A 6,000-nucleotide genomic window follows, 5' to 3' on the forward strand; every position below is an offset into this window, starting at 1 on the left:
GGTCCTACTGTATAGCCGAAGGAACTATATTCAATATTCTGTAATAAACCATAATGGAAACAAATATGAAAAAGAGTGTGTATATATATATATATATATATATATATAAAACTGAATCACTTTGCTGTACAGCAGAAATTAATACAACGTTGTAAATCAACTATTCTTCAATAAAATAAATTTTTAAAAAAATTTTTAAAAAAGGAAGCCAGTGGACTGGTGAATATGGGGAAAATGGCTTTAGCAAGGTGGTAGGAGCTGAGGTCAGTTTGCAAAAGGTAGTGAGAAAATGACCAAGAAGCACATAAAAAGATGTTCAAGGTTATTAGTCATTAGCGAAATGCAAGTCAAAACCATGAGAGGCCACTTCGCCCTTGCTAAAATGGCCATAATCCAAAAAAGGGACAATACCAAGTGTTAGGAAGGATGTGGGGAAATCAGAATCCTCACACACTGCTGGTGGGTAAAGGGGCCACCAATATGGACAACAGTTCGCTGTTTCCTCCATAAGTTGCACCTGGAATTATTACATGGCCACACCTATGTGTATACCCAGAATAGTTGAAAACAGGTGTTCAAACAATAACGTGTACATGAATGTTCCCAGCAGCATTATTCACAATAGCCAGAGGGTGGAAACAGCCCAAATGTCCACCAGCAGATGAATGAATCAATCAAATGTGGTCTATCCACACAGTGGAATATTATTCAGCCACAAAAAGGAACGGATCCATGCTATGACATGGAACCTTGAAAACATGATGCTAAGTGTAAGAAGCTAGACCCAAAAGGCGACATATTGGGCGAGTCCATTATACGAACTGTTCAGAAGAGGCAAATCCACAGAGACAGAAAGCAGAGGTGGCCAGGGCCTGGGGGGAGGGGGGAATGGCTAGTGACTGCTATATGGGCATAGGGTTTCCTTTGGGGGTGATGGGAAATTTCGAGAATTAGATAGTGGTGATGGTGGTACAACACTGTGAATGTACTTAATGCCACTGAATTGTACATTTTAAATGGTGACAACAGTCAATTTCATGACACAAAAATTGTTTTTTAATTTTAAATGGTGAGAAAGCAGTGGTGTTAAGCACACGATTTTAAGAATAATACACATGGCAGTGTATATGAGGAGAGGATCCAAAAACAGCTAGGGAGGGGCTGGTGGAGGAAAGGAATGGAGCGAGATCTAGGGAGATGGCAGTGGAGAGAGGTCCAGTCAACGCATCTGCTCTGGAGTGGTTCCTGAGAGCCTAGGGCAGAACTTGTGGAGATCTCACAAGTCTCTGGAGGATACAGACCCACCCCCAGGGTAGACAGGGCTGGGATGGGGGCAGTGGGGGGTTGTGGAAGCCCAGAGCAGGCACCTGACCCAGCCTGCAGTTCAGGAAGGCTTCCTGGAGGAGGAGAAGGGTAAAGAGGAGTCTGATAGGAAAGGTCAGACGGGGAGGAATGTGGATTTTCCGGGTCCAAAGTAGAAAGGGAGCCTGGAATTTCTAAAGCACAGATCAACCTTGACACTCCCCTGATTGAAGCCCTCCTAAGGCTCCCTAGTGCCCTTGGGGGTAGTCCACAGTCCAGAACAGCTTGGCCTCAGTTTATTCAGCACACCCTCTCTGAGCACCTGCTCCGTGCCCCACCCTGCATGGGCAGTGCTGGGGACACAGTGGGGAAGAGCCAGGCCCAGCCCTGCCTTCATGGGACTCACACCCTAGTGCGGGAGACAGACATAAAACAAATCATTTCGCAGTGTGACAGATATTAGCCTGACGGCTGCTATGGGAGGTCAGGTGGAGTTAACTCAGCCCCCCGGGGTTTCTCCACTTCTAGTATTCCTAAAAGTCTATTTCACAACTCTTGCCGAGTACTGCCTCTATTGTCTGTACCTTGAAAATGTGTTCTCTCATAAACAACAAGGTCCTCCTGTATAGCACAGGGAACTATATTCAGTATCCTGTGATAAACCATAATGGAAAAGAATATGAAAAAATATATATGTATCACCAAATCACTTCGCTGTACAGTAGAAATCAACACAACATTGTAAATCAACTATACTTCAATAAAATAAAATAAAATTTGTTCTTTCAACCAACTTTTTTTCTTCCTTTGATGGGTCCCCCTGGGGCTACCTTAGGCTGATCCCAAGGGACAATAGTCATGAAATCACAGGTGTGAAGGGCCAGTTCCTTTTTTCCCCAACGCGCTTTAAAATAAATGCATAACAATTAAAACGTCACCTGGAAATCATCCCAAATGCTACTTTGGGAACCCGGTGACTCAGACTCTGGGGATTAAGGGACACCTTCCTGAAGGAAGTCAATTGTAAGCTAAAACTTGCAAGATAAATCGAGTTAGTCAGACAAGCGTGGAGGGGAAGGGCAGGTGCAAAGCCCCAGAGGTGGCAGCGGCAGGGAGGGAAGGCAGGTTGGGCTGCTGGAGTCTTGAGAGCTTGGCTGAGAGAGGCTCAGGGACTGGGTGACCTTCACCAGGGATTTGGGGTTTGATCCCAAAAGCCATACACAGTCATTGAAGGCTTTGTTGTCACTGTCGTGATTACTTTTAATTGCTATGCAATCCACAGACCATAAAACTTACTCGTGTAAAGTGGACCATTCCACGGTTTATTGTATATTCACAAGGCTGTGCAACCATCACCACTATCTAGTTCCAGAACATTTTCATTACCCCAACAAGAAGCCCTGTACCATTAGCAGTCCTTCCTATTTCCCCCTTCCCACCGACCCTATCTCTATGGATTTGTCTATTCCGGACATTTCATATAAATGGAAACCTACGATATATGGCCTCTGTGTCTGGCTTCTTTCACTTAGCATAATGCTTTCTTTTTGGTCACCCCTCATGGCTTGTGGGATCTTAGTTCCCCAACCAGGGATTGATCCCAGGCCCTTGGCAGTGAGACCGCAGAGTCCTAACTATTGGACTGCCAGGGAATCCCCAGCATAATGTTTTCAAAGTTCACCCATGCTGTAGCATGAATCAGAACTTCATTCCTTTTTATGGCTGAATAATACTCCACTGTTGGGTCTCCCAAGGCAATAGAAATAAAAGCAAAAATAAACAAATGGAACCTAATCAAACTTATGAGCTTTTGCACAGCAAAGGAAACCATAAACAAAACAAAAAGACAACCTATGGATTGGGAGAAAATATTTGTAAATGATGCAACTGACAAGAACTTAATTTCCAAAATATACAAATAGCTCATACAACTTGATAACAAAAAAAAAAACAAACAACCCAATCAAAAAATGGACAGAAGGCCTAAATAGACATTTCTCCAAAGAAGATATACATATGGCCAATAGGCACATGAAATGATGCTCAACATTGCTCATTATTAGCGAAATACAAATCATAACTACAGTGAGGTAGGGGACTTTCCTGGCAGTCCAGTGGTTAAGACTCCACACTTCCAATGCAGGGGGCGTAGTTTCGATCCCTGGTTGGGGAACTAAGATCTCACATGGTGCAGCCAAAAAAAGAAAAAAACAACTACAATGAGGTATCACTTCACACTGGTCAGAATGGCTGACATTAAAAAGTCCACAAATAATAAATGTTGGAGAGGGTGTGGAGAAAAGGGAATCCTTCTACACTCTTGGTGGAAATGTAAATTGGTAAAACCACTATGGAGAACAGTATGGCAGTTCCATAAAAAACTAAAAATAGAGCTACCATATGATCCAGCAATCCCACTCCTGGGCATATGTCCAGAGAAAACTGTAATTCGAAAAGATACATACACCCCAATGTTCATTGCAGCACTGTTTACAATAGCCAGGACATGGAAGCAACCTAAATGTCCATTGACAGAGGAATGAATAAAGAAGATGTGGTACATATATACAATGGAATATTACTCAGCCATAAAAAAGAATGAAATAATGTCATTTGCAGCAACATGGATGGACCTAGAGATTGTCATACTGAGTGAAGTAAGTCAGAAACAGAAAGACAAATATCATATGCTATCACTTATATGTGGAATCTAAAAAACTGGTATGAATGAACTTATTCACAAAACACAAATAGGGTCGCAGATGTAGAAAACAATCTTATGGTTACAAGGGGGGAGAGGGATAAATTGGGAGATTGGGACTGATATATACACACTACTATATATAAAATAGATAACCAATAAAGGCCTACTGTATAGCACAGGGAACTCTACTCAGTACTCTGTAATGACCTATATGGGAAAAGAATCTTAAGAAGAGTGGAGGGCTTCCCTGGTGGCGCAGTGGTTGGGAGTCCGCCTGCCGGTGCGGGGGACGCGGGTTCTTGCCGCAGTCTGGGGGGATCCCACGTGCCGCGGAGCGGCTGGGCACGTGAGCCATGGCCGCTGAGCCTGCGCGTCCGGAGCCTGTGCTCCGCAGCGGGAGAGGCCACAACGGTGAGAGGCCCAAGTAACGCAAAAAAAAAAAAAAAAGAAAGAAAGAGAAAGAAAAAAAGAGTGGATATATGTATATGTATAACTGATTCACTTTGCTGTCCAGCAGAAAGTAACATAATATTGTAAATCAACTATACTGCAATAAAAAATTTTTTAAACATAAAATAGATAAACAACAAGGTCCTACTGTATAGCACAGGGAACTATATTCAATTACCTATATTCATAGGTAATAACCTATGATGGAAAAGGATATAGATAGATAGATAGATAGATAACTGAATCACTTTGCTGTGCACCTGGAACTGACACAACATTGTAAATCAACTATACTTCCATAAAAAAATATTTCTACTGTTGGGATACACCACATTGGGTTTATCCATTCATGAGTTGATAGACACTTGGGTTGTTTCTGCTTTTTGGTTGCTGTGAATAATGCTGCTTTGAACCTTCGTGTACAAGTGTCTGTGTGGACATAGATTTTCCTTTCTCATGACACCTACTGAGGAGCAGAATGAAGAGTGTGTTTTTGCTGATTTGTTTTTCACCCAAAATAAGATCAAACTACAGAAAACTCTTTCACAGTTTACTCTTCTCAAACAAGAAGAGTAAAAAGAACTCCATTCTCCTAGGTTCATCAGCCAATAATATTTAACCACATGTGTTTTATCTCACTCTTTTCTGAACATTTGAGAGGCAGCGGCAGACATCCTGTCCCTTGATCCCTATAAATACTTCAGCATGGAGCTACAGAACAAAGACATTCTCTTCAAAAACCCCAGGACAGTTATCAAAATCAGGAAATGTAACGCTGATACAGTGATACTGTTGTTTAATCCACAACTTCAAATCTCTCACTTCCCTTCAGTAATGTCCTTTAGAGCCATGTTTTCGCCAGTACAGGATCCAGTCTTGGATCATGCATTGGACTGATTCATGTTGCTGAAAAATCTTCAGCAGACTTGATTAGCTTTACCCCTTCCTTGCCTCCCTTTGGCTGACTGAGGAGCAGAGACTGGGGGGTCAGAGGGGAAGCGGGGAGACAAGGGAGAAGCCGGTGCTCACAGTCAGAAAGAGAAACTTAGGAATCAGATGGATCTCAGTTCCAATCGTGGCCCAATTATTCAGTAACCGTGACCTTGGGCAACCGTGACCTTGAGGCTCTCTGAGTCTCAGTTGTCTCATCGGGAAAATGGAACTAACCCCTAGGCTCACTGGGAGCACCAGTGACATACTGAGCACAGACCTAGCACATCGGATGGAATCAATCCCCCCAAGCCCATCCTATCATCGCCATTTATCCCTGTCAATTTCCAGGACCAGAACAGTCCCAAGTGCTTCAGATCTTCAGATGAGGTTGCTTTTCGGATCCTTACAGCAAACAACCTTATAAGCAGATACTATTATCATCACTATATAAACAACAGAAATTTATTTCTTACTGTTCTAGAGGCTGGGAAGTCCAAGATCAAGGTGCTTCCTGGTTCACAGACAGCCATCTTCTTGCACGTCCTTGCATGGCAGAAAGGGTGAGGGAGCTCTCTGGGGTCTCTTTTCTAAGGGAACTAATCTCATACATG

This window comes from Grampus griseus, assembly GCF_964374135.1.
Source record: "Grampus griseus genome assembly, chromosome: 19".
Classification (NCBI taxonomy): Eukaryota; Metazoa; Chordata; class Mammalia; order Artiodactyla; family Delphinidae; genus Grampus; species Grampus griseus.